Here is a 24,067-nt window from a genome sequence, read left to right as displayed (position 1 = left end):
AGTGTAAATTGTGGGTTTTGGAGAACATCAGGTAGATTTAGGGTGTTTTGGGGGTGGATCTATGGTTTTGGGGGATTTTGTTCCAGTTTTGGGGTGATCGAATTCATTTTTGGGGTGTTTCTGACGTGTTTTGGGTTCTTCGTTGGGTTTCGTTGGGTTTTCCGTTGTCATCATGGTGGAAAAGGGTAAATTGTGGCTTTTGGAGAACATCAGGTAGGTTTAGGGGGACTTTTGGGGCAGAGTCATGTTTTTTGGTGTTTTCTTCTGTTTCTTGGGGTGGTCCCGTTCTTTTTTGGGAAGTTTTTGAGGTGTTTGGGGGTCTCCGTTGGGTTTTGTTGTGTACTCGTTGGTCATCGTGGTGGAAAATGGTAAATTGTGGGTTTTGGAGAACATCAGGTAGGTTTAGGGTGGTTTTGGGATTGGATCCGTGCTTTTTGGGGATTTTCTTCCAGTTTATGGGTGATCCCTTTATTTTTGGGGTGTTTTTGACGTGTTTTGGTGTCTCGTTTTGGGTTTTCGTTTGGTTCATGTTGGTCATCCTGGTGAAAAAGTGTAAATTGTGGCTTTTGGAGAACATCAGGTAGGTTTAGGGGGACTTTTGGTGTGGATCTATGGCTTTTGGGGTTTTCTTTCGTTTTTAGGGTTTATCCCGTTTTTGTTTTGGGTGTTTTTGACTTCTTTTGGGGTCTCCGTTGGGTTTCGTTGGGTTTTCCATGGTCATCATGTTGGAAAATTGTAAATTGTGGGTTTTGGAGATCATCAGGTAGGTTTAGGGTGGTTTTGGGGTGGATCTATGATTTTGAAGGATTTTCTTCCAATTTTGGGGGTGATCCCTTTCTTTTTTTTTTTTTTTTTTTTTTTTTTTTTGACGTGTTTTGTGGTCTCCGTTGGGTTTCGTTGGGTTTTCCATGGTCATCAATGTGGAAAAGTGTAAATTGTGGGTTTTGGAGAACTTCAGGTTGGTTTAGGGGGATTTTTGGTGTGGATCTATGGCTTTTGGGGTTTTCTTTCGTTGTTGGGGTTGAACCAGTTCTTTTTTGGGGTGTTTTTGACGTTTTTGGGGTCTCCGTTGGGTTTTGTTGGGTTCTCGTTGGTCGTTAAGCTAAATGGGAGTGGATTGTGGGTTTTGAAGAAGATCAGGTGAGTTTAGGGTGATTTGGGAGGGAAATGCATAGTTTTGTTTTTTTTTTTTCTTCTGATCCAGTTCTTTTTTGGGGTGTTTTTGATGTGTTTTGGGGTCTCCGTTGGTTTTTGTTGGGTTCTTGTTGTTCATCATGGTGAAAACGGGTAAATTGTGGGTATTGGAGAACATCAGGTAGGTTTAGGGGGACTTTTGGGGTGGATCAACGGCTTTTAGGGTTTTCTTCCAGTTTTGGGGGTGATCCTGCTTTTTTTTGTGGTGTTTTTGATGTGTTTTGGGGTTTCCGTTGTGTTTTGTTGATTTCCTAATGTGTTTTAAGTTTGTTGGGAGTGGACTTTGGGATTTGGAGAACATCAGGTAGGTTTAGTGTGGTTTTGGGGTGGATCTATGTTTTTTGGGGGTTTTCTTTCTTTTTTAGGGGTTATCCTGTTCTTGTTTGGGGTGTTTTTGACTTGTTTTGGGGTCTCCGTTGGGTTTTAGTTGGTCCTTAAGGGAAATGGGAGTGGATTGTGGGTTTTGAAGAAGATCAGGTGAGTTTAGGGTGGTTTTGCGGGGAAATTCATAGTTTTTGGTGTTTTTTCTTCTGATTCAGTTCTTTTTTGGGGTGTTTTTGACGTGTTTTGGGGTTTCCGTTGGGTTTCGTTGAGTTCCTAATGGGTTTTATGGTGGTTGGGAGTGGACATTTGGATTTGGAGAACATCAGGTACGTTTAGAGTGGTTTTGGGATTGGATCCGTGCTTTTTGGGGTTTTCTTTGGTTTTGGGGGTGATCCTGTTCTTGTTTGGGGTGTTTTTGACGTGTTTTGGGTTCTCCGTTGGGTTTCGTTGTGTTTTCCGTGGTCATCATGGTGGAAAAGTGTAAATTGTGGGTTTTGGAGAACATCAGGTAGGTTTATGAGGACTTTTGGGGCAGATTCATGGTTTTTAGGGTTTTCTTCTGTTTTTTCTAGTGATCCAGTTGGTTTTCGGCGTGTTTTTGACGTGTTTTGTGGTCTCCGTTGGGTTTCGTTGGGTTTTCCGTGGTCATCATGGTGGAAAAGTGTAAATTGTGGGTTTTGGAGAACATCAGGTAGATTTAGGGTGTTTTGGGGGTGGATCTATGGTTTTGGGGGATTTTGTTCCAGTTTTGGGGTGATCGAATTCATTTTTGGGGTGTTTCTGACGTGTTTTGGGTTCTTCGTTGGGTTTCGTTGGGTTTTCCGTTGTCATCATGGTGGAAAAGGGTAAATTGTGGGTTTTGGAGAACATCAGGTAGGTTTAGGGGGACTTTTGGGGTGGATTCATGATATATGGGGTTTTCTTCTGTTTTTTTTTTTTTTTTTTTTTTTTGGGGGGGGGTGATCCAATTCATTTTGGGGGTGTTTTTGACGTGTTTTGGGGTCTCCATTGGGTTTCGTTGCGTTTTCCGTGGTCATCATGGTGGAAAAGGGTAAATTGTTGGTTTTGGAGAACATCAGGTAGGTTTAGGTTGGTTTTGGGATTGGATCTATGGTTTTGGGGGATTTTCTTTTGTTTTTGGGGGTGATCCCGTTCTTTTTTGGGGTGTTTTTGACGTGTTTTGGGGTCTCCGTTGGTATTCCTTGGGTTTTATGTGGTCATGGTGGTGGAAAATTGTAAATTGTGGGTTTTGGAGAACTTCAGGTAGGTTTAGGGGAATTTTGGGGTGGATTCATGGTATTTGGTCTTTTTTTCTGTTTTTTTTTGGGTGATCCTGTTCTTTTTTGGGGTGTTTATGACGTGTTTTGGGGTCTCCGTTGGGTTTTAGTTGGGTTCTTGTTGGTCATCATGGTGAAAAAGTGTAAATTGTGGCTTTTGGAGAACATCAGGTAGGTTTAGGGGGACTTTTGGGGCAGAGTCATGTTTTTTGGTGTTTTCTTCTGTTTCTTGGGGTGGTCCCGTTCTTTTTTGGGAAGTTTTTGAGGTGTTTGGGGGTCTCCGTTGGGTTTTGTTGTGTACTCGTTGGTCATCGTGGTGGAAAATGGTAAATTGTGGGTTTTGGAGAACATCAGGTAGGTTTAGGGTGGTTTTGGGATTGGATCCGTGCTTTTTGGGGATTTTCTTCCAGTTTATGGGTGATCCCTTTATTTTTGGGGTGTTTTTGACGTGTTTTGGTGTCTCGTTTTGGGTTTTCGTTTGGTTCATGTTGGTCATCCTGGTGAAAAAGTGTAAATTGTGGCTTTTGGAGAACATCAGGTAGGTTTAGGGGGACTTTTGGTGTGGATCTATGGCTTTTGGGGTTTTCTTTCGTTTTTAGGGTTTATCCCGTTCTTGTTTTGGGTGTTTTTGACTTCTTTTGGGGTCTCCGTTGGGTTTCGTTGGGTTTTCCATGGTCATCATGTTGGAAAATTGTAAATTGTGGGTTTTGGAGATCATCAGGTAGGTTTAGGGTGGTTTTGGGGTGGATCTATGATTTTGAAGGATTTTCTTCCAATTTTGGGGGTGATCCCTTTCTTTTTTTTTTTTTTTTTTTTTTTTTTTGACGTGTTTTGTGGTCTCCGTTGGGTTTCGTTGGGTTTTCCATGGTCATCAATGTGGAAAAGTGTAAATTGTGGGTTTTGGAGAACTTCAGGTTGGTTTAGGGGGATTTTTGGTGTGGATCTATGGCTTTTGGGGTTTTCTTTCGTTGTTGGGGTTGAACCAGTTCTTTTTTGGGGTGTTTTTGACGTTTTTGGGGTCTCCGTTGGGTTTTGTTGGGTTCTCGTTGGTCGTTAAGCTAAATGGGAGTGGATTGTGGGTTTTGAAGAAGATCAGGTGAGTTTAGGGTGATTTGGGAGGGAAATGCATAGTTTTGTTTTTTTTTTTCTTCTGATCCAGTTCTTTTTTGGGGTGTTTTTGATGTGTTTTGGGGTCTCCGTTGGTTTTTGTTGGGTTCTTGTTGTTCATCATGGTGAAAACGGGTAAATTGTGGGTATTGGAGAACATCAGGTAGGTTTAGGGGGACTTTTGGGGTGGATCAACGGCTTTTAGGGTTTTCTTCCAGTTTTGGGGGTGATCCCGCTTTTTTTTGTGGTGTTTTTGACGTGTTTTGGGGTTTCCGTTGTGTTTTGTTGATTTCCTAATGTGTTTTAAGTTTGTTGGGAGTGGACTTTGGGATTTGGAGAACATCAGGTAGGTTTAGTGTGGTTTTGGGGTGGATCTATGTTTTTTTGGGGTTTTCTTTCTTTTTTAGGGGTTATCCTGTTCTTGTTTGGGGTGTTTTTGACTTGTTTTGGGGTCTCCGTTGGGTTTTAGTTGGTCCTTAAGGGAAATGGGAGTGGATTGTGGGTTTTGAAGAAGATCAGGTGAGTTTAGGGTGGTTTTGCGGGGAAATTCATAGTTTTTGGTGTTTTTTCTTCTGATTCAGTTCTTTTTTGGGGTGTTTTTGACGTGTTTTGGGGTTTCCGTTGGGTTTCGTTGAGTTCCTAATGGGTTTTATGGTGGTTGGGAGTGGACATTTGGATTTGGAGAACATCAGGTACGTTTAGAGTGGTTTTGGGATTGGATCCGTGCTTTTTGGGGTTTTCTTTGGTTTTGGGGGTGATCCTGTTCTTGTTTGGGGTGTTTTTGACGTGTTTTGGGTTCTCCGTTGGGTTTCGTTGTGTTTTCCGTGGTCATCATGGTGGAAAAGTGTAAATTGTGGGTTTTGGAGAACATCAGGTAGGTTTATGAGGACTTTTGGGGCAGATTCATGGTTTTTAGGGTTTTCTTCTGTTTTTTCTAGTGATCCAGTTGGTTTTCGGCGTGTTTTTGACGTGTTTTGTGGTCTCCGTTGGGTTTCGTTGGGTTTTCCGTGGTCATCATGGTGGAAAAGTGTAAATTGTGGGTTTTGGAGAACGTCAGGTAGATTTAGGGTGTTTTGGGGGTGGATCTATGGTTTTGGGGGATTTTGTTCCAGTTTTGGGGTGATCGAATTCATTTTTGGGGTGTTTCTGACGTGTTTTGGGTTCTCCGTTGGGTTTCGTTGTGTTTTCCGTGGTCATCATGGTGGAAAAGTGTAAATTGTGGGTTTTGGAGAACATCAGGTAGGTTTAGGGGGACTTTTGGGGTGGATTCATGATATATGGGGTTTTCTTCTGTTTTTTTTTTTTTTTTTTTTTTTTTTGGGGGGGGGTGATCCAATTCATTTTGGGGGTGTTTTTGACGTGTTTTGGGGTCTCCATTGGGTTTCGTTGCGTTTTCCGTGGTCATCATGGTGGAAAAGGGTAAATTGTTGGTTTTGGAGAACATCAGGTAGGTTTAGGTTGGTTTTGGGATTGGATCTATGGTTTTGGGGGATTTTCTTTTGTTTTTGGGGGTGATCCCGTTCTTTTTTGGGGTGTTTTTGACGTGTTTTGGGGTCTCCGTTGGTATTCCTTGGGTTTTATGTGGTCATGGTGGTGGAAAATTGTAAATTGTGGGTTTTGGAGAACTTCAGGTAGGTTTAGGGGAATTTTGGGGTGGATTCATGGTATTTGGTCTTTTCTTCTGTTTTTTTTTGGGTGATCCTGTTCTTTTTTGGGGTGTTTATGACGTGTTTTGGGGTCTCCGTTGGGTTTTAGTTGGGTTCTTGTTGGTCATCATGGTGAAAAAGTGTAAATTGTGGCTTTTGGAGAACATCAGGTAGGTTTAGGGGGACTTTTGGGGCAGAGTCATGTTTTTTGGTGTTTTCTTCTGTTTCTTGGGGTGGTCCCGTTCTTTTTTGGGAAGTTTTTGAGGTGTTTGGGGGTCTCCGTTGGGTTTTGTTGTGTACTCGTTGGTCATCGTGGTGGAAAATGGTAAATTGTGGGTTTTGGAGAACATCAGGTAGGTTTAGGGTGGTTTTGGGATTGGATCCGTGCTTTTTGGGGATTTTCTTCCAGTTTATGGGTGATCCCTTTATTTTTGGGGTGTTTTTGACGTGTTTTGGTGTCTCGTTTTGGGTTTTCGTTTGGTTCATGTTGGTCATCCTGGTGAAAAAGTGTAAATTGTGGCTTTTGGAGAACATCAGGTAGGTTTAGGGGGACTTTTGGTGTGGATCTATGGCTTTTGGGGTTTTCTTTCGTTTTTAGGGTTTATCCCGTTCTTGTTTTGGGTGTTTTTGACTTCTTTTGGGGTCTCCGTTGGGTTTCGTTGGGTTTTCCATGGTCATCATGTTGGAAAATTGTAAATTGTGGGTTTTGGAGATCATCAGGTAGGTTTAGGGTGGTTTTGGGGTGGATCTATGATTTTGAAGGATTTTCTTCCAATTTTGGGGGTGATCCCTTTCTTTTTTTTTTTTTTTTTTTTTTTTTTTTTTGACGTGTTTTGTGGTCTCCGTTGGGTTTCGTTGGGTTTTCCATGGTCATCAATGTGGAAAAGTGTAAATTGTGGGTTTTGGAGAACTTCAGGTTGGTTTAGGGGGATTTTTGGTGTGGATCTATGGCTTTTGGGGTTTTCTTTCGTTGTTGGGGTTGAACCAGTTCTTTTTTGGGGTGTTTTTGACGTTTTTGGGGTCTCCGTTGGGTTTTGTTGGGTTCTCGTTGGTCGTTAAGCTAAATGGGAGTGGATTGTGGGTTTTGAAGAAGATCAGGTGAGTTTAGGGTGATTTGGGAGGGAAATGCATAGTTTTGTTTTTTTTTTCTTCTGATCCAGTTCTTTTTTGGGGTGTTTTTGACGTGTTTTGGAGTTTCCGTTGCGGTTTGTTGAGTTCCTAATGGGTTTTATGGTGGGTGGGAGTGGATTTTGGGGTTTGGAGAAGATCAGGTAGGTTTAAGGGTTTTCTTTGGGTTAAATCACGTATTTTCTTCTGATCCGGTTTGCTTTTGGGGTGTTTTTGAGGTGTTTTGGGGTTTTTGTTGCGTTTTGTTTAGTTCCTAATGGGTTTTATGGTGGTTGGGAGTGGACTTTGGGATTTGGAGAAGATCAGGTAGGTTTAGGGTGGTTTTGGGATTGGATCCATGCTTTTTGGGGATTTTCTTCCAGTTTTGGGGGTTATCCCGTTCTTTTTTGGGGTGTTTTTGACATGTTTTGATGTCTCTGTTGGGTTTTGTTGGGTTTTCTGTTGGCATCTTGGTGGAAAAGGGTAAATTGTGGGTTTTGGAGAACTTCAGGTAGGTTTAGGGGGACTTTTGGGGTGGATTCATGGTATTTGGGGTTTTCTTCTGTTTTTTGGGGTGATCCTGTTCTTTTTTGGGCTGTTTTTGACGTGTTTTGGGGTTGTCCGTTGGGTTTTGTTGGGTTCTCGTTGGTCATCATTGTGAAAAAGGGTAAATTGTGGGTTTTGGAGAACATCAGGTAGGCTTAGGGGGACTTTTGGGGTGGATCTATGGCATTTGGGTTTTTCTTCTGTTTTTGGGGGAGATCCTGTTCTTTTTTTTTTTTTTTTTTTTTTTTTTTTTGACATGTTTTTTGTCTCCATTGGGTTTCGTTGGGTTTTCCATGGTCATCATGGTGGAAAAGGGTAAATTTGTGGGTTTTGGAGAACATCAGGTAGGTTTAGGCTGGTTTTGGGATTGGATCTGTGCTTTTTGGGGATTTTCTTCCAGTTTATGGGTGATCCCTTTCTTTTTTGGGGTGTTTTTGACGTGTTTTGGTGTCTCCTTTTGGGTTTTCGTTTGGTTCATGTTGGTCATCATGGTGAAAATTGTAAATTTTTGGGGGGGGAATTTTCTTCCAGTTTTGGGGGTGATCCCGTTCTTTTTTGGGGTGTTTTTGACATGTTTTGGGGTCTCTGTTGGGTTTTGTTGGGTTCTTGTTTTTCATCATGTTGGAAAAGTTTAACTTGCGTGTTTTGGAGAACATCAGGTAGGTTTAGTGTCGTTTTGGGGTGGATCTATTTTTTTGGGGTTTTCTTTCGTTTTGGGGGGTTATCCTGTTCTTGTTTGGGGTGTTTTTGACTTGTTTTGGGGTCTCCGTTGGGTTTTAGTTGGATTCTCGTTGGTCGTTAAGGTAAATGGGAGTGGATTGTGGGTTTTGAAGAAGATCAGGTGAGTTTAGGGTGGTTTTGCGGGGAAATTCATAGTTTTTGGTGTTTTTTCTTCTGATTCAGTTCTTTTTTGGGGTGTTTTTGATGTGTTTTGGGGTCTCCGTTGGTTTTTGTTGTGTTCTTGTTGTTCATCATGGTGAAAACGGGTAAATTGTGGGTATTGGAGAACATCAGGTAGGTTTAGGGGGACTTTTGGGGTGGATCAACGGCTTTTAGGGTTTTCTTCCAGTTTTGGGGGTGATCCCGCTTTTTTTTGTGGTGTTTTTGACGTGTTTTGGGGTTTCCGTTGTGTTTTGTTGATTTCCTAATGTGTTTTAAGTTTGTTGGGAGTGGACTTTGGGATTTGGAGAACATCAGGTAGGTTTAGTGTGGTTTTGGGGTGGATCTATGTTTTTTTGGGGTTTTCTTTCTTTTTTAGGGGTTATCCTGTTCTTGTTTGGGGTGTTTTTGACTTGTTTTGGGGTCTCCGTTGGGTTTCGTTGAGTTCCTAATGGGTTTTATGGTGGTTGGGAGTGGACATTTGGATTTGGAGAACATCAGGTACGTTTAGAGTGGTTTTGGGATTGGATCCGTGCTTTTTGGGGTTTTCTTTGGTTTTGGGGGAGATCCTGTTCTTGTTTGGGGTGTTTTTGACGTGTTTTGGGTTCTCCGTTGGGTTTCGTTGTGTTTTCCGTGGTCATCATGGTGGAAAAGTGTAAATTGTGGCTTTTGGAGAACATCAGGTAGGTTTAGGGGGACTTTTGGTGTGGATCTATGGCTTTTGGGGTTTTCTTTCGTTTTTAGGGTTTATCCCGTTCTTGTTTTGGGTGTTTTTGACTTCTTTTGGGGTCTCCGTTGGGTTTCGTTGGGTTTTCCATGGTCATCATGTTGGAAAATTGTAAATTGTGGGTTTTGGAGATCATCAGGTAGGTTTAGGGTGGTTTTGGGGTGGATCTATGATTTTGAAGGATTTTCTTCCAATTTTGGGGGTGATCCCTTTCTTTTTTTTTTTTTTTTTTTTTTTTTTTTTTTTTTTTTTGACGTGTTTTGTGGTCTCCGTTGGGTTTCGTTGGGTTTTCCATGGTCATCAATGTGGAAAAGTGTAAATTGTGGGTTTTGGAGAACTTCAGGTTGGTTTAGGGGGATTTTTGGTGTGGATCTATGGCTTTTGGGGTTTTCTTTCGTTGTTGGGGTTGAACCAGTTCTTTTTTGGGGTGTTTTTGACGTTTTTGGGGTCTCCGTTGGGTTTTGTTGGGTTCTCGTTGGTCGTTAAGCTAAATGGGAGTGGATTGTGGGTTTTGAAGAAGATCAGGTGAGTTTAGGGTGATTTGGGAGGGAAATGCATAGTTTTGTTTTTTTTTTTCTTCTGATCCAGTTCTTTTTTGGGGTGTTTTTGATGTGTTTTGGGGTCTCCGTTGTTTTTTGTTGGGTTCTTGTTGTTCATCATGGTGAAAACGGGTAAATTGTGGGTATTGGAGAACATCAGGTAGGTTTAGGGGGACTTTTGGGGTGGATCAACGGCTTTTAGGGTTTTCTTCCAGTTTTGGGGGTGATCCTGCTTTTTTTTGTGGTGTTTTTGATGTGTTTTGGGGTTTCCGTTGTGTTTTGTTGATTTCCTAATGTGTTTTAAGTTTGTTGGGAGTGGACTTTGGGATTTGGAGAACATCAGGTAGGTTTAGTGTGGTTTTGGGGTGGATCTATGTTTTTTGGGGGTTTTCTTTCTTTTTTAGGGGTTATCCTGTTCTTGTTTGGGGTGTTTTTGACTTGTTTTGGGGTCTCCGTTGGGTTTTAGTTGGTCCTTAAGGGAAATGGGAGTGGATTGTGGGTTTTGAAGAAGATCAGGTGAGTTTAGGGTGGTTTTGCGGGGAAATTCATAGTTTTTGGTGTTTTTTCTTCTGATTCAGTTCTTTTTTGGGGTGTTTTTGACGTGTTTTGGGGTTTCCGTTGGGTTTCGTTGAGTTCCTAATGGGTTTTATGGTGGTTGGGAGTGGACATTTGGATTTGGAGAACATCAGGTACGTTTAGAGTGGTTTTGGGATTGGATCCGTGCTTTTTGGGGTTTTCTTTGGTTTTGGGGGTGATCCTGTTCTTGTTTGGGGTGTTTTTGACGTGTTTTGGGTTCTCCGTTGGGTTTCGTTGTGTTTTCCGTGGTCATCATGGTGGAAAAGTGTAAATTGTGGGTTTTGGAGAACATCAGGTAGGTTTATGAGGACTTTTGGGGCAGATTCATGGTTTTTAGGGTTTTCTTCTGTTTTTTCTAGTGATCCAGTTGGTTTTCGGCGTGTTTTTGACGTGTTTTGTGGTCTCCGTTGGGTTTCGTTGGGTTTTCCGTGGTCATCATGGTGGAAAAGTGTAAATTGTGGGTTTTGGAGAACATCAGGTAGATTTAGGGTGTTTTGGGGGTGGATCTATGGTTTTGGGGGATTTTGTTCCAGTTTTGGGGTGATCGAATTCATTTTTGGGGTGTTTCTGACGTGTTTTGGGTTCTCCGTTGGGTTTCGTTGTGTTTTCCGTGGTCATCATGGTGGAAAAGTGTAAATTGTGGGTTTTGGAGAACATCAGGTAGGTTTAGGGGGACTTTTGGGGTGGATTCATGATATATGGGGTTTTCTTCTGTTTTTTTTTTTTTTTTTTTTTTTTTTTTTGGGGGGGGGTGATCCAATTCATTTTGGGGGTGTTTTTGACGTGTTTTGGGGTCTCCATTGGGTTTCGTTGCGTTTTCCGTGGTCATCATGGTGGAAAAGGGTAAATTGTTGGTTTTGGAGAACATCAGGTAGGTTTAGGTTGGTTTTGGGATTGGATCTATGGTTTTGGGGGATTTTCTTTTGTTTTTGGGGGTGATCCCGTTCTTTTTTGGGGTGTTTTTGACGTGTTTTGGGGTCTCCGTTGGTATTCCTTGGGTTTTATGTGGTCATGGTGGTGGAAAATTGTAAATTGTGGGTTTTGGAGAACTTCAGGTAGGTTTAGGGGAATTTTGGGGTGGATTCATGGTATTTGGTCTTTTTTTCTGTTTTTTTTTGGGTGATCCTGTTCTTTTTTGGGGTGTTTATGACGTGTTTTGGGGTCTCCGTTGGGTTTTAGTTGGGTTCTTGTTGGTCATCATGGTGAAAAAGTGTAAATTGTGGCTTTTGGAGAACATCAGGTAGGTTTAGGGGGAGTTTTGGGGCAGAGTCATGTTTTTTGGTGTTTTCTTCTGTTTCTTGGGGTGGTCCCGTTCTTTTTTGGGAAGTTTTTGAGGTGTTTGGGGGTCTCCGTTGGGTTTTGTTGTGTACTCGTTGGTCATCGTGGTGGAAAATGGTAAATTGTGGGTTTTGGAGAACATCAGGTAGGTTTAGGGTGGTTTTGGGATTGGATCCGTGCTTTTTGGGGATTTTCTTCCAGTTTATGGGTGATCCCTTTATTTTTGGGGTGTTTTTGACGTGTTTTGGTGTCTCGTTTTGGGTTTTCGTTTGGTTCATGTTGGTCATCCTGGTGAAAAAGTGTAAATTGTGGCTTTTGGAGAACATCAGGTAGGTTTAGGGGGACTTTTGGTGTGGATCTATGGCTTTTGGGGTTTTCTTTCGTTTTTAGGGTTTATCCCGTTCTTGTTTTGGGTGTTTTTGACTTCTTTTGGGGTCTCCGTTGGGTTTCGTTGGGTTTTCCATGGTCATCATGTTGGAAAATTGTAAATTGTGGGTTTTGGAGATCATCAGGTAGGTTTAGGGTGGTTTTGGGGTGGATCTATGATTTTGAAGGATTTTCTTCCAATTTTGGGGGTGATCCCTTTCTTTTTTTTTTTTTTTTTTTTTTTTTTTTTGACGTGTTTTGTGGTCTCCGTTGGGTTTCGTTGGGTTTTCCATGGTCATCAATGTGGAAAAGTGTAAATTGTGGGTTTTGGAGAACTTCAGGTTGGTTTAGGGGGATTTTTGGTGTGGATCTATGGCTTTTGGGGTTTTCTTTCGTTGTTGGGGTTGAACCAGTTCTTTTTTGGGGTGTTTTTGACGTTTTTGGGGTCTCCGTTGGGTTTTGTTGGGTTCTCGTTGGTCGTTAAGCTAAATGGGAGTGGATTGTGGGTTTTGAAGAAGATCAGGTGAGTTTAGGGTGATTTGGGAGGGAAATGCATAGTTTTGTTTTTTTTTTCTTCTGATCCAGTTCTTTTTTGGGGTGTTTTTGACGTGTTTTGGAGTTTCCGTTGCGGTTTGTTGAGTTCCTAATGCGTTTTATGGTGGGTGGGAGTGGATTTTGGGGTTTGGAGAAGATCAGGTAGGTTTAAGGGTTTTCTTGGGGTTAAATCACGTATTTTCTTCTGATCCGGTTTGCTTTTGGGGTGTTTTTGAGGTGTTTTGGGGTTTTTGTTGCGTTTTGTTTAGTTCCTAATGGGTTTTATGGTGGTTGGGAGTGGACTTTGGGATTTGGAGAAGATCAGGTAGGTTTAGGGTGGTTTTGGGATTGGATCCATGCTTTTTGGGGATTTTCTTCCAGTTTTGGGGGTTATCCCGTTCTTTTTTGGGGTGTTTTTGACATGTTTTGATGTCTCTGTTGGGTTTTGTTGGGTTTTCTGTTGGCATCTTGGTGGAAAAGGGTAAATTGTGGGTTTTGGAGAACTTCAGGTAGGTTTAGGGGGACTTTTGGGGTGGATTCATGGTATTTGGGGTTTTCTTCTGTTTTTTGGGGTGATCCTGTTCTTTTTTGGGCTGTTTTTGACGTGTTTTGGGGTTGTCCGTTGGGTTTTGTTGGGTTCTCGTTGGTCATCATTGTGAAAAAGGGTAAATTGTGGGTTTTGGAGAACATCAGGTAGGCTTAGGGGGACTTTTGGGGTGGATCTATGGCATTTGGGTTTTTCTTCTGTTTTTGGGGGAGATCCTGTTCTTTTTTTTTTTTTTTTTTTTTTTTTTTTTTGACATGTTTTTTGTCTCCATTGGGTTTCGTTGGGTTTTCCATGGTCATCATGGTGGAAAAGGGTAAATTTGTGGGTTTTGGAGAACATCAGGTAGGTTTAGGCTGGTTTTGGGATTGGATCTGTGCTTTTTGGGGATTTTCTTCCAGTTTATGGGTGATCCCTTTCTTTTTTGGGGTGTTTTTGACGTGTTTTGGTGTCTCCTTTTGGGTTTTCGTTTGGTTCATGTTGGTCATCATGGTGAAAATTGTAAATTTTTGGGGGGGGAATTTTCTTCCAGTTTTGGGGGTGATCCCGTTCTTTTTTGGGGTGTTTTTGACATGTTTTGGGGTCTCTGTTGGGTTTTGTTGGTTTCTTGTTTTTCATCATGTTGGAAAAGTTTAACTTGCGTGTTTTGGAGAACATCAGGTAGGTTTAGTGTCGTTTTGGGGTGGATCTATTTTTTTGGGGTTTTCTTTCGTTTTGGGGGGTTATCCTGTTCTTGTTTGGGGTGTTTTTGACTTGTTTTGGGGTCTCCGTTGGGTTTTAGTTGGATTCTCGTTGGTCGTTAAGGTAAATGGGAGTGGATTGTGGGTTTTGAAGAAGATCAGGTGAGTTTAGGGTGGTTTTGCGGGGAAATTCATAGTTTTTGGTGTTTTTTCTTCTGATTCAGTTCTTTTTTGGGGTGTTTTTGATGTGTTTTGGGGTCTCCGTTGGTTTTTGTTGTGTTCTTGTTGTTCATCATGGTGAAAACGGGTAAATTGTGGGTATTGGAGAACATCAGGTAGGTTTAGGGGGACTTTTGGGGTGGATCAACGGCTTTTAGGGTTTTCTTCCAGTTTTGGGGGTGATCCCGCTTTTTTTTGTGGTGTTTTTGACGTGTTTTGGGGTTTCCGTTGTGTTTTGTTGATTTCCTAATGTGTTTTAAGTTTGTTGGGAGTGGACTTTGGGATTTGGAGAACATCAGGTAGGTTTAGTGTGGTTTTGGGGTGGATCTATGTTTTTTTGGGGTTTTCTTTCTTTTTTAGGGGTTATCCTGTTCTTGTTTGGGGTGTTTTTGACTTGTTTTGGGGTCTCCGTTGGGTTTTAGTTGGTCCTTAAGGGAAATGGGAGTGGATTGTGGGTTTTGAAGAAGATCAGGTGAGTTTAGGGTGGTTTTGCGGGGAAATTCATAGTTTTTGGTGTTTTTTCTTCTGATTCAGTTCTTTTTTGGGGTGTTTTTGACGTGTTTTGGGGTTTCCGTTGGGTTTCGTTGAGTTCCTAATGGGTTTTATGGTGGTTGGGAGTGGACATTTGGATTTGGAGAACATCAGGTACGTTTAGAGTGGTTTTGGGATTGGATCCGTGCTTTTTGGGGTTTTCTTTGGTTTTGGGGGTGATCCTGTTCTTGTTTGGGGTGTTTTTGACGTGTTTTGGGTTCTCCGTTGGGTTTCGTTGTGTTTTCCGTGGTCATCATGGTGGAAAAGTGTAAATTGTGGGTTTTGGAGAACATCAGGTAGGTTTATGAGGACTTTTGGGGCAGATTCATGGTTTTTAGGGTTTTCTTCTGTTTTTTCTAGTGATCCAGTTGGTTTTCGGCGTGTTTTTGACGTGTTTTGTGGTCTCCGTTGGGTTTCGTTGGGTTTTCCGTGGTCATCATGGTGGAAAAGTGTAAATTGTGGGTTTTGGAGAACATCAGGTAGATTTAGGGTGTTTTGGGGGTGGATCTATGGTTTTGGGGGATTTTGTTCCAGTTTTGGGGTGATCGAATTCATTTTTGGGGTGTTTCTGACGTGTTTTGGGTTCTCCGTTGGGTTTCGTTGTGTTTTCCGTGGTCATCATGGTGGAAAAGTGTAAATTGTGGGTTTTGGAGAACATCAGGTAGGTTTAGGGGGACTTTTGGGGTGGATTCATGATATATGGGGTTTTCTTCTGTTTTTTTTTTTTTTTTTTTTTTTTTTTTGGGGGGGGGTGATCCAATTCATTTTGGGGGTGTTTTTGACGTGTTTTGGGGTCTCCATTGGGTTTCGTTGCGTTTTCCGTGGTCATCATGGTGGAAAAGGGTAAATTGTTGGTTTTGGAGAACATCAGGTAGGTTTAGGTTGGTTTTGGGATTGGATCTATGGTTTTGGGGGATTTTCTTTTGTTTTTGGGGGTGATCCCGTTCTTTTTTGGGGTGTTTTTGACGTGTTTTGGGGTCTCCGTTGGTATTCCTTGGGTTTTATGTGGTCATGGTGGTGGAAAATTGTAAATTGTGGGTTTTGGAGAACTTCAGGTAGGTTTAGGGGAATTTTGGGGTGGATTCATGGTATTTGGTCTTTTTTTCTGTTTTTTTTTGGGTGATCCTGTTCTTTTTTGGGGTGTTTATGACGTGTTTTGGGGTCTCCGTTGGGTTTTAGTTGGGTTCTTGTTGGTCATCATGGTGAAAAAGTGTAAATTGTGGCTTTTGGAGAACATCAGGTAGGTTTAGGGGGAGTTTTGGGGCAGAGTCATGTTTTTTGGTGTTTTCTTCTGTTTCTTGGGGTGGTCCCGTTCTTTTTTGGGAAGTTTTTGAGGTGTTTGGGGGTCTCCGTTGGGTTTTGTTGTGTACTCGTTGGTCATCGTGGTGGAAAATGGTAAATTGTGGGTTTTGGAGAACATCAGGTAGGTTTAGGGTGGTTTTGGGATTGGATCCGTGCTTTTTGGGGATTTTCTTCCAGTTTATGGGTGATCCCTTTATTTTTGGGGTGTTTTTGACGTGTTTTGGTGTCTCGTTTTGGGTTTTCGTTTGGTTCATGTTGGTCATCCTGGTGAAAAAGTGTAAATTGTGGCTTTTGGAGAACATCAGGTAGGTTTAGGGGGACTTTTGGTGTGGATCTATGGCTTTTGGGGTTTTCTTTCGTTTTTAGGGTTTATCCCGTTCTTGTTTTGGGTGTTTTTGACTTCTTTTGGGGTCTCCGTTGGGTTTCGTTGGGTTTTCCATGGTCATCATGTTGGAAAATTGTAAATTGTGGGTTTTGGAGATCATCAGGTAGGTTTAGGGTGGTTTTGGGGTGGATCTATGATTTTGAAGGATTTTCTTCCAATTTTGGGGGTGATCCCTTTCTTTTTTTTTTTTTTTTTTTTTTTTTTTTGACGTGTTTTGTGGTCTCCGTTGGGTTTCGTTGGGTTTTCCATGGTCATCAATGTGGAAAAGTGTAAATTGTGGGTTTTGGAGAACTTCAGGTTGGTTTAGGGGGATTTTTGGTGTGGATCTATGGCTTTTGGGGTTTTCTTTCGTTGTTGGGGTTGAACCAGTTCTTTTTTGGGGTGTTTTTGACGTTTTTGGGGTCTCCGTTGGGTTTTGTTGGGTTCTCGTTGGTCGTTAAGCTAAATGGGAGTGGATTGTGGGTTTTGAAGAAGATCAGGTGAGTTTAGGGTGATTTGGGAGGGAAATGCATAGTTTTGTTTTTTTTTTCTTCTGATCCAGTTCTTTTTTGGGGTGTTTTTGACGTGTTTTGGAGTTTCCGTTGCGGTTTGTTGAGTTCCTAATGGGTTTTATGGTGGGTGGGAGTGGATTTTGGGGTTTGGAGAAGATCAGGTAGGTTTAAGGGTTTTCTTGGGGTTAAATCACGTATTTTCTTCTGATCCGGTTTGCTTTTGGGGTGTTTTTGAGGTGTTTTGGGGTTTTTGTTGCGTTTTGTTTAGTTCCTAATGGGTTTTATGGTGGTTGGGAGTGGACTTTGGGATTTGGAGAAGATCAGGTAGGTTTAGGGTGGTTTTGGGATTGGATCCATGCTTTTTGGGGATTTTCTTCCAGTTTTGGGGGTTATCCCGTTCTTTTTTGGGGTGTTTTTGACATGTTTTGATGTCTCTGTTGGGTTTTGTTGGGTTTTCTGTTGGCATCTTGGTGGAAAAGGGTAAATTGTGGGTTTTGGAGAACTTCAGGTAGGTTTAGGGGGACTTTTGGGGTGGATTCATGGTATTTGGGGTTTTCTTCTGTTTTTTGGGGTGATCCTGTTCTTTTTTGGGCTGTTTTTGACGTGTTTTGGGGTTGTCCGTTGGGTTTTGTTGGGTTCTCGTTGGTCATCATTGTGAAAAAGGGTAAATTGTGGGTTTTGGAGAACATCAGGTAGGCTTAGGGGGACTTTTGGGGTGGATCTATGGCATTTGGGTTTTTCTTCTGTTTTTGGGGGAGATCCTGTTCTTTTTTTTTTTTTTTTTTTTTTTTGACATGTTTTTTGTCTCCATTGGGTTTCGTTGGGTTTTCCATGGTCATCATGGTGGAAAAGGGTAAATTTGTGGGTTTTGGAGAACATCAGGTAGGTTTAGGCTGGTTTTGGGATTGGATCTGTGCTTTTTGGGGATTTTCTTCCAGTTTTGGGGTGATCCCTTTCTTTTTTGGGGTGTTTTTGACGTGTTTTGGTGTCTCCTTTTGGGTTTTCGTTTGGTTCATGTTGGTCATCATGGTGAAAATTGTAAATTTTTGGGGGGGGAATTTTCTTCCAGTTTTGGGGGTGATCCCGTTCTTTTTTGGGGTGTTTTTGACATGTTTTGGGGTCTCTGTTGGGTTTTGTTGGGTTCTTGTTTTTCATCATGTTGGAAAAGTTTAACTTGCGTGTTTTGGAGAACATCAGGTAGGTTTAGTGTCGTTTTGGGGTGGATCTATTTTTTTGGGGTTTTCTTTCGTTTTGGGGGGTTATCCTGTTCTTGTTTGGGGTGTTTTTGACTTGTTTTGGGGTCTCCGTTGGGTTTTAGTTGGATTCTCGTTGGTCGTTAAGGTAAATGGGAGTGGATTGTGGGTTTTGAAGAAGATCAGGTGAGTTTAGGGTGGTTTTGCGGGGAAATTCATAGTTTTTGGTGTTTTTTCTTCTGATTCAGTTCTTTTTTGGGGTGTTTTTGATGTGTTTTGGGGTCTCCGTTGGGTTTCGTTGGGTTTTCCATGGTCATCAATGTGGAAAAGTGTAAATTGTGGGTTTTGGAGAACTTCAGGTTGGTTTAGGGGGATTTTTGGTGTGGATCTATGGCTTTTGGGGTTTTCTTTCGTTGTTGGGGTTGAACCAGTTCTTTTTTGGGGTGTTTTTGACGTTTTTGGGGTCTCCGTTGGGTTTTGTTGGGTTCTCGTTGGTCGTTAAGCTAAATGGGAGTGGATTGTGGGTTTTGAAGAAGATCAGGTGAGTTTAGGGTGATTTGGGAGGGAAATGCATAGTTTTGTTTTTTTTTTTCTTCTGATCCAGTTCTTTTTTGGGGTGTTTTTGATGTGTTTTGGGGTCTCCGTTGGTTTTTGTTGGGTTCTTGTTGTTCATCATGGTGAAAACGGGTAAATTGTGGGTATTGGAGAACATCAGGTAGGTTTAGGGGGACTTTTGGGGTGGATCAACGGCTTTTAGGGTTTTCTTCCAGTTTTGGGGGTGATCCTGCTTTTTTTTGTGGTGTTTTTGATGTGTTTTGGGGTTTCCGTTGTGTTTTGTTGATTTCCTAATGTGTTTTAAGTTTGTTGGGAGTGGACTTTGGGATTTGGAGAACATCAGGTAGGTTTAGTGTGGTTTTGGGGTGGATCTATGTTTTTTTGGGGTTTTCTTTCTTTTTTAGGGGTTATCCTGTTCTTGTTTGGGGTGTTTTTGACTTGTTTTGGGGTCTCCGTTGGGTTTTAGTTGGTCCTTAAGGGAAATGGGAGTGGATTGTGGGTTTTGAAGAAGATCAGGTGAGTTTAGGGTGGTTTTGCGGGGAAATTCATAGTTTTTGGTGTTTTTTCTTCTGATTCAGTTCTTTTTTGGGGTGTTTTTGACGTGTTTTGGGGTTTCCGTTGGGTTTCGTTGAGTTCCTAATGGGTTTTATGGTGGTTGGGAGTGGACATTTGGATTTGGAGAACATCAGGTACGTTTAGAGTGGTTTTGGGATTGGATCCGTGCTTTTTGGGGTTTTCTTTGGTTTTGGGGGAGATCCTGTTCTTGTTTGGGGTGTTTTTGACGTGTTTTGGGTTCTCCGTTGGGTTTCGTTGTGTTTTCCGTGGTCATCATGGTGGAAAAGTGTAAATTGTGGCTTTTGGAGAACATCAGGTAGGTTTAGGGGGACTTTTGGTGTGGATCTATGGCTTTTGGGGTTTTCTTTCGTTTTTAGGGTTTATCCCGTTCTTGTTTTGGGTGTTTTTGACTTCTTTTGGGGTCTCCGTTGGGTTTCGTTGGGTTTTCCATGGTCATCATGTTGGAAAATTGTAAATTGTGGGTTTTGGAGATCATCAGGTAGGTTTAGGGTGGTTTTGGGGTGGATCTATGATTTTGAAGGATTTTCTTCCAATTTTGGGGGTGATCCCTTTCTTTTTTTTTTTTTTTTTTTTTTTTTTTTTTTTTTTTTGACGTGTTTTGTGGTCTCCGTTGGGTTTCGTTGGGTTTTCCATGGTCATCAATGTGGAAAAGTGTAAATTGTGGGTTTTGGAGAACTTCAGGTTGGTTTAGGGGGATTTTTGGTGTGGATCTATGGCTTTTGGGGTTTTCTTTCGTTGTTGGGGTTGAACCAGTTCTTTTTTGGGGTGTTTTTGACGTTTTTGGGGTCTCCGTTGGGTTTTGTTGGGTTCTCGTTGGTCGTTAAGCTAAATGGGAGTGGATTGTGGGTTTTGAAGAAGATCAGGTGAGTTTAGGGTGATTTGGGAGGGAAATGCATAGTTTTGTTTTTTTTTTTTTCTTCTGATCCAGTTCTTTTTTGGGGTGTTTTTGATGTGTTTTGGGGTCTCCGTTGGTTTTTGTTGGGTTCTTGTTGTTCATCATGGTGAAAACGGGTAAATTGTGGGTATTGGAGAACATCAGGTAGGTTTAGGGGGACTTTTGGGGTGGATCAACGGCTTTTAGGGTTTTCTTCCAGTTTTGGGGGTGATCCTGCTTTTTTTTGTGGTGTTTTTGATGTGTTTTGGGGTTTCCGTTGTGTTTTGTTGATTTCCTAATGTGTTTTAAGTTTGTTGGGAGTGGACTTTGGGATTTGGAGAACATCAGGTAGGTTTAGTGTGGTTTTGGGGTGGATCTATGTTTTTTTGGGGTTTTCTTTCTTTTTTAGGGGTTATCCTGTTCTTGTTTGGGGTGTTTTTGACTTGTTTTGGGGTCTCCGTTGGGTTTTAGTTGGTCCTTAAGGGAAATGGGAGTGGATTGTGGGTTTTGAAGAAGATCAGGTGAGTTTAGGGTGGTTTTGCGGGGAAATTCATAGTTTTTGGTGTTTTTTCTTCTGATTCAGTTCTTTTTTGGGGTGTTTTTGACGTGTTTTGGGGTTTCCGTTGGGTTTCGTTGAGTTCCTAATGGGTTTTATGGTGGTTGGGAGTGGACATTTGGATTTGGAGAACATCAGGTACGTTTAGAGTGGTTTTGGGATTGGATCCGTGCTTTTTGGGGTTTTCTTTGGTTTTGGGGGTGATCCTGTTCTTGTTTGGGGTGTTTTTGACGTGTTTTGGGTTCTCCGTTGGGTTTCGTTGTGTTTTCCGTGGTCATCATGGTGGAAAAGTGTAAATTGTGGGTTTTGGAGAACATCAGGTAGGTTTATGAGGACTTTTGGGGCAGATTCATGGTTTTTAGGGTTTTCTTCTGTTTTTTCTAGTGATCCAGTTGGTTTTCGGCGTGTTTTTGACGTGTTTTGTGGTCTCCGTTGGGTTTCGTTGGGTTTTCCGTGGTCATCATGGTGAAAAAGTGTAAATTGTGGCTTTTGGAGAACATCAGGTAGGTTTAGGGGGACTTTTGGGTCAGAGTCATGTTTTTTGGTGTTTTCTTCTGTTTCTTGGGGTGGTCCCGTTCTTTTTTGGGAAGTTTTTGAGGTGTTTGGGGGTCTCCGTTGGGTTTTGTTGTGTACTCGTTGGTCATCGTGGTGGAAAATGGTAAATTGTGGGTTTTGGAGAACATCAGGTAGGTTTAGGGTGGTTTTGGGATTGGATCCGTGCTTTTTGGGGATTTTGTTCCAGTTTTGGGGTGATCGAATTCATTTTTGGGGTGTTTTTGACGTGTTTTGGGGTCTCCGTTGGTATTCCTTGGGTTTTATGTGGTCATGGTGGTGGAAAATTGTAAATTGTGGGTTTTGGAGAACTTCAGGTAGGTTTAGGGGAATTTTGGGGTGGATTCATGGTATTTGGTCTTTTCTTCTGTTTTTTTTTGGGTGATCCTGTTCTTTTTTGGGGTGTTTATGACGTGTTTTGGGGTCTCCGTTGGGTTTTAGTTGGGTTCTTGTTGGTCATCATGGTGAAAAAGTGTAAATTGTGGCTTTTGGAGAACATCAGGTAGGTTTAGGGGGACTTTTGGGGCAGAGTCATGTTTTTTGGTGTTTTCTTCTGTTTCTTGGGGTGGTCCCGTTCTTTTTTGGGAAGTTTTTGAGGTGTTTGGGGGTCTCCGTTGGGTTTTGTTGTGTACTCGTTGGTCATCGTGGTGGAAAATGGTAAATTGTGGGTTTTTGGAGAACATCAGGTAGGTTTAGGGTGGTTTTGGGATTGGATCCGTGCTTTTTGGGGATTTTCTTCCAGTTTATGGGTGATCCCTTTATTTTTGGGGTGTTTTTGACGTGTTTTGGTGTCTCGTTTTGGGTTTTCGTTTGGTTCATGTTGGTCATCCTGGTGAAAAAGTGTAAATTGTGGCTTTTGGAGAACATCAGGTAGGTTTAGGGGGACTTTTGGTGTGGATCTATGGCTTTTGGGGTTTTCTTTCGTTTTTAGGGTTTATCCCGTTCTTGTTTTGGGTGTTTTTGACTTCTTTTGGGGTCTCCGTTGGGTTTCGTTGGGTTTTCCATGGTCATCATGTTGGAAAATTGTAAATTGTGGGTTTTGGAGATCATCAGGTAGGTTTAGGGTGGTTTTGGGGTGGATCTATGATTTTGAAGGATTTTCTTCCAATTTTGGGGGTGATCCCTTTCTTTTTTTTTTTTTTTTTTTTTTTTTTTTTTTTTTTTTTTGACGTGTTTTGTGGTCTCCGTTGGGTTTCGTTGGGTTTTCCATGGTCATCAATGTGGAAAAGTGTAAATTGTGGGTTTTGGAGAACTTCAGGTTGGTTTAGGGGGATTTTTGGTGTGGATCTATGGCTTTTGGGGTTTTCTTTCGTTGTTGGGGTTGAACCAGTTCTTTTTTGGGGTGTTTTTGACGTTTTTGGGGTCTCCGTTGGGTTTTGTTGGGTTCTCGTTGGTCGTTAAGCTAAATGGGAGTGGATTGTGGGTTTTGAAGAAGATCAGGTGAGTTTAGGGTGATTTGGGAGGGAAATGCATAGTTTTGTTTTTTTTTTCTTCTGATCCAGTTCTTTTTTGGGGTGTTTTTGACGTGTTTTGGAGTTTCCGTTGCGGTTTGTTGAGTTCCTAATGGGTTTTATGGTGGGTGGGAGTGGATTTTGGGGTTTGGAGAAGATCAGGTAGGTTTAAGGGTTTTCTTGGGGTTAAATCACGTATTTTCTTCTGATCCGGTTTGCTTTTGGGGTGTTTTTGAGGTGTTTTGGGGTTTTTGTTGCGTTTTGTTTAGTTCCTAATGGGTTTTATGGTGGTTGGGAGTGGACTTTGGGATTTGGAGAAGATCAGGTAGGTTTAGGGTGGTTTTGGGATTGGATCCATGCTTTTTGGGGATTTTCTTCCAGTTTTGGGGGTTATCCCGTTCTTTTTTGGGGTGTTTTTGACATGTTTTGATGTCTCTGTTGGGTTTTTGTTGGGTTTTCTGTTGGCATCTTGGTGGAAAAGGGTAAATTGTGGGTTTTGGAGAACTTCAGGTAGGTTTAGGGGGACTTTTGGGGTGGATTCATGGTATTTGGGGTTTTCTTCTGTTTTTTGGGGTGATCCTGTTCTTTTTTGGGCTGTTTTTGACGTGTTTTGGGGTTGTCCGTTGGGTTTTGTTGGGTTCTCGTTGGTCATCATTGTGAAAAAGGGTAAATTGTGGGTTTTGGAGAACATCAGGTAGGCTTAGGGGGACTTTTGGGGTGGATCTATGGCATTTGGGTTTTTCTTCTGTTTTTGGGGGAGATCCTGTTCTTTTTTTTTTTTTTTTTTTTTTTTTTTTTTTGACATGTTTTTTGTCTCCATTGGGTTTCGTTGGGTTTTCCATGGTCATCATGGTGGAAAAGGGTATATTTGTGGGTTTTGGAGAACATCAGGTAGGTTTAGGCTGGTTTTGGGATTGGATCTGTGCTTTTTGGGATTTTCTTCCAGTTTATGGGTGATCCCTTTCTTTTTTGGGGTGTTTTTGACGTGTTTTGGTGTCTCCTTTTGGGTTTTCGTTTGGTTCATGTTGGTCATCATGGTGAAAATTGTAAATTTTTTGGGGGGGAATTTTCTTCCAGTTTTGGGGGTGATCCCGTTCTTTTTTGGGGTGTTTTTGACATGTTTTGGGGTCTCTGTTGGGTTTTGTTGGTTTCTTGTTTTTCATCATGTTGGAAAAGTTTAACTTGCGTGTTTTGGAGAACATCAGGTAGGTTTAGTGTCGTTTTGGGGTGGATCTATTTTTTTGGGGTTTTCTTTCGTTTTGGGGGGTTATCCTGTTCTTGTTTGGGGTGTTTTTGACTTGTTTTGGGGTCTCCGTTGGGTTTTAGTTGGATTCTCGTTGGTCGTTAAGGTAAATGGGAGTGGATTGTGGGTTTTGAAGAAGATCAGGTGAGTTTAGGGTGGTTTTGCGGGGAAATTCATAGTTTTTGGTGTTTTTTCTTCTGATTCAGTTCTTTTTTGGGGTGTTTTTGATGTGTTTTGGGGTCTCCGTTGGTTTTTGTTGTGTTCTTGTTGTTCATCATGGTGAAAACGGGTAAATTGTGGGTATTGGAGAACATCAGGTAGGTTTAGGGGGACTTTTGGGGTGGATCAACGGCTTTTAGGGTTTTCTTCCAGTTTTGGGGGTGATCCCGCTTTTTTTTGTGGTGTTTTTGACGTGTTTTGGGTTTCCGTTGTGTTTTGTTGATTTCCTAATGTGTTTTAAGTTTGTTGGGAGTGGACTTTGGGATTTGGAGAACATCAGGTAGGTTTAGTGTGGTTTTGGGGTGGATCTATGTTTTTTTGGGGTTTTCTTTCTTTTTTAGGGGTTATCCTGTTCTTGTTTGGGGTGTTTTTGACTTGTTTTGGGGTCTCCGTTGGGTTTTAGTTGGTCCTTAAGGGAAATGGGAGTGGATTGTGGGTTTTGAAGAAGATCAGGTGAGTTTAGGGTGGTTTTGCGGGGAAATTCATAGTTTTTGGTGTTTTTTCTTCTGATTCAGTTCTTTTTTGGGGTGTTTTTGACGTGTTTTGGGGTTTCCGTTGGGTTTCGTTGAGTTCCTAATGGGTTTTATGGTGGTTGG

The sequence above is a fragment of the Aythya ferina genome (assembly GCF_964211825.1).
Source record: "Aythya ferina genome assembly, contig: HAP1_SCAFFOLD_47, whole genome shotgun sequence".
NCBI classification, from domain to species: domain Eukaryota; kingdom Metazoa; phylum Chordata; class Aves; order Anseriformes; family Anatidae; genus Aythya; species Aythya ferina.
The sequence above is the reverse complement of the archived record's forward strand: the minus strand, read 5'-3'. Positions refer to the sequence as shown.